The sequence below is a fragment of the Bos javanicus genome, chromosome Y (genome assembly GCF_032452875.1).
Source record: "Bos javanicus breed banteng chromosome Y, ARS-OSU_banteng_1.0, whole genome shotgun sequence".
Classification (NCBI taxonomy): Eukaryota; Metazoa; Chordata; class Mammalia; order Artiodactyla; family Bovidae; genus Bos; species Bos javanicus.
Genome location: NC_083898.1, coordinates 4,120,195 through 4,130,654, shown reverse-complemented (window position 1 = coordinate 4,130,654; position 10,460 = coordinate 4,120,195). Strand labels below are relative to the sequence as shown.

The 10,460-nt window shown below is 46.7% G+C and overlaps 1 pseudogene; it reads left to right on the top strand.

Moving 5' to 3' along the window:
- Positions 1 to 10,460, top strand: part of LOC133243812 (testis-specific Y-encoded protein 1-like) — a 505,577-nt pseudogene that overhangs the window by 446,694 nt on the left and 48,423 nt on the right.

Here is a 10,460-nt window from a genome sequence, read left to right as displayed (position 1 = left end):
CACACAGAGCCACAAATGCCAACAGGTGTTTCAGAGACTGAAGAACCAGTGGATCGCATGAAATGCATAGATGTCTTTATTTCTAACGGGAAAATGTTCATTCTGATCTTCAGATGTGAAATATAGAGAAGTCCATCTTCCATGAGGGAGAATCATGCCTAGATTTGGATACAGGAAGTATAGAGAACTCCTTATTTCATGGTGGACAGTCCTTGATTTATACATGAGAAATACAAGGAGTTAAGTATTTCACGAAGAAACAGTGGTGCCCAGAATTTCATTTATGAAATAGAGATAATTCCAATTCCATATTGGTTTGCCAGACCTTAATTTCACACTTCATGTCAGTAAAATTTCATTGAGATCTTCATATCCGAAATGTATACAATTTCAGGATTCAAGAAGGCAATTGTAGGCTCAACTTTTCATCTCTAAAATATATAGAATTCCCCACTCATGTAGGAAAACGTGTGCACAGATATACGTCTGGGAGACACAAAGTTCCACATATGATGAAGAAAATGATGCAAGTCGATTTTCATACATGAAATACCGATTTCCTATTTCAGGTAGAAACCTCTGCACCCATGTTCTCACATGTGAAAGAAGGACAATTGCATATTTTATGCAGAAAATTCATCTTTCTGGTTTTCATCTGCATGAATCAGGGAATGCAGAGCAAGTGCTCTGGAGCAATCCCGAAGAATAGCGTAGGCAGGGATGTGGGAGCGGCTCCAGGATGGCTGGGACCCCTGTGTACTTATGGCTTATTAATGTTGATGCATGGCAGAAGCCATTACAATATTGTATCATAATTAACCCCCAGTTAAATTTAATAAAAAGAAAAAAGTACTATGTTTTGAGAAAAGTGAAAGAAGAAAGGGACTCGACTGCTCTGTGGTGGCCTAAATGGGAAGGAAATCCAAAATTGACGGGATACACGTACAGCTAAAACTTGATTCACGCACAGCAGAAACCAAAGAAACACTGTAACGTGACTATGGCCCCAAAATAATGGTTGGAAGTACATCACATGTCAAGTATAATTCCGGCAGTGAAAAAATAAATGGTAGCCCCGTTTGCAATACATGTTCTTGAGGAGAGTATGCTGAGTTAAATACTTGAGTTCGAGGAAGATGAAGGCTTTTACATCACACGACATTGTCACGTTGAAAGCCCTGCGTTTTAGAAAGAGAGTAGGATGTGGTCATCGGGCCAGTGGAAATGGCCCCCGATGGTCCACGTTACCATCTTTTAGTCACAGGTTGACTCAGCTCATCCAGGAAGACACTGTAAAAGAGGCAGGATGGAAAACGGAGCTGCAGGCCTCAGCCCAAGACCATTAGGGAAGTTCGCAAACCCAACACCACCAACAGAAAGCCTCTCAGCTGAATGCACTGAGAGAGATATCAAAGCCTTCCCACAGGGCCTTCCAGGCCCTTGGGCCTTGGGCTGGGTAATGAACTGTGGCGCTTGGACAAGCGTGAGGACAGGCTGTGTCTTGCAGAGTCCCGGAGCCCTTGCTGGAGCCACTCAGCGGCCTGGCCCAGGTTTCAAAGCAACGGCCACCGTGTCCCATGCCCACCTCCATGTCCGAATGGTTGTGGCAATGTCCATGGGTCACAGTCTACAGGACCGAGCTCCCCATTTGGGTAGACGGAGGAGGCTGAGGGTCAGCTGCGTGCTGGGTACCTGGCTCCCTCATGGCAGGTGGCCGGGCAGTGTGTGGGGGCCTTGGTAAGAGGAGGGCACAGAGAACTGAGACCTGCCTCTTCCAGCTGGGACTACCAGGCTATACGGGGACCCCCTTCTCGCAACCAGGACCTTGGAGGGTGAAAGTCAATCTGGGGAATCTCCTTTCAGGGGATAGGGAATCATACTTGTTTCCCTTGAGGATTGCAGGACACAGTTAGCTGGCCACCAGCTCACCTCAAGAACACAAGATGTGACCGCAAGAAGTTTGCACCGGCTTATCACACCCCTCCCTCACGTTTCCTGTGTGTGGCCTTTGCTGAAAGCCTTGACGGAGTTTGCCATTTCTCTTTCCACTGGCTTAGGCTTTTATTCTTTTCTAATACAAGCATTTAAAATTATAAGCACGTCTAGATCTGCATCTCACGAATTCTGATACGCTGTGTTTTTATTCTCACTCGTTTAAAGTATTTTCTGCTCGCTCTTTGTTATCCTGTACGTTTTTTAAAAAGTTTAGTTTAATTGGAGGTGAGTTACTTGATATTATTGTGGTGGTTTTTGCCATACGTTCACACGAATCAGCCGTGTACATGCGTTCCCCATCCTGATTCTCACTCCCCATCCCATCCCTGAGGGTCATCCCAGTGCACCAGCCCTGAGCTCCCTGTCTCGTGCATCGAACCTGGCCTGGCGATGTATTTCGTATGTGATAGTATACATGTTTCAATGCTATTCTCTCAAACCATCGCACCCTTGCCTTCTCCTACAGAGTCCCGAAATCTGTTCTTTACATCTGTGTCTCTTTTGCTGTCTCGCATATAGGGTCACTGTTAATTCCATCTGTCTCAATTCCATATATATGCGTGGGTTTTTCCTTCTGACTGACTTTTCTCTGCATAAGAGGCTCCACTTGCGTCCAGCTCATTAAAACTGATTCAAATGCATTCTTTTTAAGAGCTGAGTAATATTCTACTGTCTATATCTACCCCGGCTTTCGTCTCCAGTTCGTCTGCCCATGGACATCTAGGCTGCTTCCACGTCCTATCTGTTGTAAAGAGAGCCGCGACGAACACTGGGGCACGAGAGTCTTTTAATTCTGGTTTCTTCGGTGTGTATGCCCAGCAGAGGGATTGCTGGGTTGTATGGCAGTTCTAATTCCAGGTTTTTGAGCAGTCTGTACGTTGTTCCCATAGTGGCTGTGCTAGTTTGAAATTCACACAGACAGTGTGAGAGGGTTTCTTTTTTTCTCTGCCCCCTCTCAAACATTCATTGTCTGTAGATTTTGGACAGCAGCTATTCTGACCGGCCTGAGATGGTACCTCGTTGTGGTTTCGATTTGCGTTTCTCTGATAGTAAGGGATGTTGCGCATCTTTTCCTGTGTTTGATAGCCATCTGTATTTCTTTTGGAGAAATGTCTGTTTAGTTCTTTGGCCCATGATGATGATGATTATTTTTTTTTTGGCCTGGGTCGCCTACTTTTCTGGAATTGAGTGCAGGAGTTGCTTGTATATTTTTTAGATTAATTCTGTACGAGTTGCTTCATTTGCTATTATTTGCCCCCATTCTGAATGCTGTCTTTCCACTTTGCTTGTAGTTTCCTTCGTTGAGCATAAGCTTTTCAATTTAAGTAGGTCCCATTTGTTTTAGTTTTGCTTTTATTCCCATTATTCTGGGAGGTTCGCCAGAGAGGATCCTACTGTGCTTTACACCAGAGAGTGTTTTGCCTATATTTTCCTCCAGCAGTGTAATCGTTTGCGGTCTCATGTTTAGATCTTCGATCCATTTTGAGTTTATATTTTGTGTGCGGTGTTAGCAAGTGTTGTAGTTTCATTCTTTTATGCGTGGTTGCCCAGTTTTCCCAGCGCCCCTTGCTGAAGAGATTGTCTTTTCTGCATTGTACATCCTCGTCTGCTTTGTCAAAGATAAGGTGTCCGTAGGTGTGGATATGTATCTCTGGGCTTTCTCTTTTGTTCCATTGACTTATGTTTCTGTCTTTGTGCCAGTACCATACTGCATTGATGACTGTGGCTTTGTAGTATAGCTTGAAGTTAGGCAGGCTGATTCCTGCAGTTCCATTCTTCTTTGTCAAGATTGCTTTGGCTCTTCCAGGTGTTTTGGATTTCCATACCAATTGTGAAATGACTGGTCCTAGTGCTCTGACAAATACTGCTCGTAGCTTTATAGGGACTACACTGACCCTATCGACTGCTTTGGATAGATTTTAGTCCTCTATTTACTATTGCAGGAGGGCCAAATGTCCAGCATGAACTGACACCAACACCAATGTGTACACAAGGAACTGGGGTTTTAAAGGGAGAATTTGGGAATAGGCAAGGGGAATCATGGGAAGTCTATAGAGTCAGAAAATGACAGTTTGACAGAACGTGCGCAGGGGGTGTTGGTCCATGCGGAATATCTGGGTTTGCTAACCCTGTTACCTCTTAAAGGCAGGCTTTCTGCCCTCCCGTAGAGACTGGGCAACGGGCCCTATCCTTAAGTTTTGAGTGGAGCACATAGGCACTTCTATTGGCAGCCTTGAGTTTTCGTAGGTGGGGACTTTAAAGGGGTGGGGGTCATCCAAGGCATGCAGCCTTGAGCCGTTGGAAACTTAAAGACCCAGGTGCAGGCCTTACTGAGAAAGGGCTCCGTGGAGCCTTGCTCAAATTTGGCTAAGGTGAGAGTCGTTTTCCCTTGAAAGCAGAGAAACTCGAAGAGTGTGGATTGGGCCCTGCTCCCACCGCCGCTTGGAGCTGGGACAGCCTTCCCCAGGCGGTGGGGAGACCAAGCACATTTGCTTTTTCAGGTGTCCAGCAGAACGAGATCACACAGAAGCCATCAACCTCCACCATCACCCTGGTGACCAACACGGATTCGTCGCCCCTGGTCCCCAGCTCAGGACCCACGAGCACCCTTGCATCTTCGGTCAGCCCGCCCATCGCCACCGCTTCAGCTGATGTCGCTGCAGGCACCGCCGAGTACGCTAGCAGAGTGAGTGCCCGTGGTTGGATTGGGGAAGCCCAGCTTTGGGTCTTTCCAGGAATTAAAGGGGACCAGGAAGTGGTGGAATCCCTCCCCAACTCGCCTGTTCTCTTGGCCTGGTCCTTGTTAGGGATGTGGTGGCCAGGCTTGCCTGCTCTGTGTTCACTTGTGGGCACACTCTCCATTTAGGTTCTGTCTTCTGTCTTTTAAAATTTATTTTATTGAAGTATAGGTGATGTAGAAGGGTGTATTAATTTCGACGGTACAAGACAATGATTCAGTTATATACACGCATACTTTTTCATATTCCTTTCCATTATGGCTTACCACAGGATATTGATTGTCGTTCCCTGTGCTACACAGGAGGACCTTGTTGTTTATTTTACGTATAAGAGTTTGCACCTGGTAATCCCAGATTCCCAAAGCGTCCCGTCCACCACCCCAGCCCTCCTCTCTACTTCTCTCTTAATTTGCCGAGTGCTTTCATGCTCACTGTCTAATCCGGGCAAGTAAAGCTTGCTGTCAGATGAGGGTGCTCTGGAGTGATGTGCAGGTTCATGTCTGGAGGACCCGGGAGTGAAAATCACCACCAGAATTGCAGCTCTCTGGGGAGTCCCTTCTGCTCCCTGCTGGGGCCTAGAACAGGAGTTGCTACACAGCTGTAGAATGAAAGTGGGTTTTTGAGTGAACACCTAATGTCTTTTGAGAGAAAGCCTAATGTCTCATTGGGCTTCATATCAGTAACACTTTTGTTTAATGTGTACAATTTGTAAGGTCTTTATTGAATTTGTTGTAATATTGCTGTACTTTCCTTCTTTCAAAACGTTTTGGTGTCGTTGACTACAAGGCTTGGGGAATCTTATCTCCCTGAGTAGGGAATCAAAACCGTACCCCCCACATTGGAAGGCTAGGTCTCAACCAGTGGGGTTTCATGGACGTCCTCACACCCATGTTACAGATGAGCACACTGAGATCTGGCCAGGTCAAACAGGTTGTCCGGGGTCACATAATCCGTGAATGTCTAATTGGCATTTGAATGGTAGCAGCCAGGATCTAGAATCCCCGCTTGACCTGCCTTAGAGCTCGCTTGTGAATTCACACCAGGCCGGCTGACCACGGCTGTCCGCTGTCCCCAGACTGATTGTTCTTACATGTGGCTTTTTAAAGCAACCCTGCTCAAGAGTGAGTGTGGCTAAAGAGGAAACATCCAGGTCTTGGGGTTAGGGCTCTTAGTTAGTACTTCTGTCCCCCCATTTTGCATAAAAGACCAGGTTTTATCCAGTCTCAGAGTTTCAGAACATTCAGGGTTCCCCTTTCAGGTGTGGTCACATGCTCAAGGTTTTTGACTTACCTGTTCATCACCTTGAACAAGGATTGACTTCGTGTTTTCATTGACAGTGACTTCATACCTCAAGCGTGAAAATCACTTTATGTATGAAATAGAAAATTCCATATTTTGTGTAGGAAAATCGAGGCCAATTCTTTCAGTTGTTACATATACAGTGTTCTGTAACTCATAACGCAAGTCAGCACACAGATTTTCAAATGAGAAAGATGAAAAATTCCGTATTTCGTGTTACCTTGTTTATGCGCAATTCAACGTGAAATACCAGAATTTCATATTTCGCGGGGAAAAGCTCCGTGCCTGGAGTTTCAAATGCCGACGTAGAGAAACCCATATTCAAGGCAGGAAAATCGGTGCCCGGATGTTCATTCATTAAATACAGAGAACTGCATGTTTCATGTAGGAAAATCACGACCCAGATTCTCCTACATGAAATATAAACAGTTCATTAGCTCATGGACTAAGTCTCTGCCACGATTTTCTTACAGAGGAAAGATAAGGACATGTAAGGAAATCCGTACTCAACAGAGGAAAAATCAGTGCCCCGGATTACATACGTAAAGTCATCAAAATTCCGTATTTTGTGTGCTAAAATCAGTGGCCTGATGTTCCTAAGTTTAATACACGACATTCCAGATTTCATGTGCAAAAGTCAGCACCCAGGTTTTCATACGGGAAATACACAGAATTCCAAATTTCATGCCGGCAAATAACACGTGCACCCATGATTCATATAACATATAGAGAATTCCATTTCCCTTTTGGGAAGTTTGTGGTGAGATTTTCACAGGTGAAACAGAGAGAATGCCACATTTCTTGGCAGAAAACTTAATGCATGTATTCTTTCGGGAAATAACGAGTTCCGCGCTTCACGTAAAAGACTGTTGCCCACGTGTCCAAATGTGACACAAACCTGGACTTCTCTGTGTAGAGAGAGATTTAGAGACGAAACATCTCTCAATCCGGAGATGCTAAGAACAGTGTCCCGCTAAGAGCCATGACTCACCAGTGCCAGAGGAATTGAAGTCTGCGCATTTATTGTACAGAGGCGCTTTCAAAGTAGCTCTGTTCTCATCCAGCCCCCAGGTGAGAACACACGCCAGCCTACCCCATCAGCCCAGGCCTGTGGGACTGGGACAGGTGAGAGGATCAACCTAGGACACCCTTTTAAGGAGTGATGTTTCAAACTGGCAAAGGCTGCACGTAGCAGCGCTAAGTGCTGCTACAGTTCCCAAACCTTAGAGAAAAGGGCAAGCTGTGTTCATATGGCTGGTCATGTCGGGGAAAGAATGCTCCTTCACCTGAGGACAGAAAACCCTTTGTGGCCGGGTGTCCTAAGGGCTGTGCGTAGCCCCTCTTCTGTGCCGGGGAGTCTGGCCCACTCTGGCTCTGCTCCTTAGCATCCTCCCTGACTTGCCTCAGGTGCTTTTGGCCTGCCTCTCCTTTCTCCTCAGGGATCCGTGTTTACACTTACATGCCTGTTTACATGTACAGCTTGCTCCGTGGGTGAGATCCCTGGGCTTTTCTCCAGGGCTTTTCTCCAGTGTTTCTGCCGCCCCAAGATCGTCGTACTTTACACAAGCTCTTTCATGTTTTCAGTGTGCATTCTTCCATCCCCCAGCCAGGCCAGTTCAGAGAGTTCACACACACATTTTGCCCAGCGCACATGTGTTTGCACGCGCGTGCACGCACACACACACTCATACACACACTCACACACTCACACACCAACAATTCTGAAAAGCAACTTGCACACATGCGGAACTTTGGTTTACTGATCCAGGATAATGGACTTTGGTAAGCACCGCTCTTTTTTTTTTTTTTTGCCCCGGTTGATGTTTTCACTCGCTAATTGATCAAGTCAGTGTCCTCTTCTACTTCTATGGTATATCGTGGAAGGTGAATGGGAATGGCTCATGAGTGGGACTGATATCCAAAGAGGTTGGCAGGGTTGGAAGTCCTCACTGTGGACAGCGGAGTGACCTGTGCCTGTGTTCTCTACTCCTGTTGCCTTGGACTGGTTCACCGTGCCAGTCGGGTTGGTGTGATTCCATTCCCTGGGCTTTCCTTCCAGAAACGACACAGAAATAGCAAGGGACTTTGAACTTGAAATTGATCTCGCACCGCCTTTTCCCTAGGCTATAGAAGGTCACTGAGGACAAGAACTCTTTCACAACTTTCTCTGTACAGAAAGGCAAGCCCCAATTCCTATCACCTGGGTGATGATTTACTTACAATCATGAAGAAATTCTGCATGGGCAATGCCAGTTGAATGATCAACACAAGGACACATGGGTAGGGGTAAACGTTAGTGTATTTCAACCGTGCGGTGCTGTTTACAGAACACTTAACAAGTCAACCCCAAACCGTTCCTGACAGAGAAAAAAAAAATTTCCTGACATATGCATTCCTGCAACATCTTTGCCCTCTGTGATCCTAATCAATATTCTCCCTGCAATGAGTGATATTCCTGCACGTCGGGCATTACTGTAAGTGTGTGGGTATTCTTGTTTCCACATGTGGGTCACTGTTAACTATTCCTGTGATAAAGCATTTCTTGATGTGCACAAATATCATGGAAGTCTTTCAAAAAGTCACAATTCAAGATGTTGGAAGCATTTGATCCAGGAAGGAAAGAATAGGTCCAATTCACATGCAGTCTAACAAAGATACGCAAACTTAACCAAAGAAGGAGTGAATACGAGCAATACCACGCATGTAGGTTGAATAGGGACGTGCAAGAACTCAGACAGATATGGCAGCAGAGCTGTGCATAATGGCACAAGCATGGGTGCAACATGAAAGAGGACAGGAGGCATAGGCAGACCCACAGGAAGAAACATCAACTCACATTCATGGGCAAACACAATGGAGACACCCAGTCTTCATTCTAAACAGAGGAAAACATGAACACATCCAGGGCACAGGAAGCAAATGCAGCTCAGGCTGGTGGAGCCAGAATGCGCGTGAATTCATCACTAAACCGGCGAGTCTCACACGCATCGATATTCGGCGGAAGAAAACCTTACACGACACATCCAAGTGTGCAGTCAACTCTAAGAGCACCTAGCCTTTAGGGCCCAAATGAAAGCCCTAGAGAGCCTGGGACACAAGTCACGGCAAGTCTCCAGAGGATGACCATCCAGTCAACGAAGACTATCTCTGCACTCCACTCGAGGACAGGTCAGAGCTAATGCCAACCCTGGTCCTGAAGCACTGGCAGGAAATATTAGGCACTGGGGGACCCTGTCCTAAACTTTTCTTGTCTTTAACTTCTTTGCAATGCCTTACGGAAACTTCTGAATGTGGGTAAATGCCATGCAGTCCCTAGAATGAGCCCAGTCTAAGGTCCCGAAAACCATGCCCCAGTATGCCATCTCACACCCGCTGTCGAGTTATCACACCATAGTTTCTGCTTTGTTTTGTTTTGAACTAGGACTGGGAAAGACACGTACCAGCCTGCCGGAGCCCCACGGATTCTTGGACGTTGACAGATTCAGAAAGTAAGAAGACATGTTTCCAGTGTCTCCTGGGCTGCTTGTTCAGAAAGCACCCAGAGACGGCCAAGCCTTGCCTTCTAGCGCTGTAGATGCGTCTCTGGAGAAGGGGCAAAGCTGGGGTGTACATGGCCAAATGCAAAAGCTGGCCCTGGGCAGGAGATCTCATGCAGGGCACCGTGAAGAGGACATCCATGAAACCTGTGAACTTTACCCTTTGCCCTCAAAAGAGATGCTGCTTCAGGGAGAAAAGTTGTAGAGTGAGAACTTCATGCGAGACAGAACTTCATGTGCGACATCACCCTCAGGCATGCCCACGGTGGAGCCCTTCTATCTGGGATGAGAGGACAACAGTGGGGGGACAGACGTTGAACTCTGCCTGCTCCATTCGTGCCAGTCTGTCTTTTGCTCAATCCAGAGGTGGACGCGATTCCAGAAAGCAGTCATCTACTTCAGAAGGACCACCCTAAGTGCCGACCAGTCCCTCAGTGAGCTCCATATGCTCCAGCTGTTCCCACTGGCCCTTGGCCCACACAGTAGTGGCAAAGCCCTAGATGAAGGACAGCTCCTTTGTGGTTGAAAACATTCTGTGCTGAGCCATTCCACAAGGAAGAGAAACTGTCACCAGAGGGCTGGTGAGAAAAAATGCTTTTTCTACAGCTTGGCCTGACAGAGGGCCTTGGGCAAAGACCTTAAGCCTTCCTGGAAAAAGGGATATTGACCCCTGAGCTGCAGCAGCAGCAGCAGCAGCAGCAGCAGCATGGGACACAGACCACATGGCTGCATAGGCTCACCCTAACAGCCTCTTTCCCCTCACTTCTGCCCCTGGACACGCTATACCGAAGCTGAGTTCTTGGAAAAAATAACAGAGTTCACATGAGCTCTAACATCTACGATGGGATCTGTTTTCCTTTATCTGATTCCTTGCAATTTCTCTTTTCCCCTG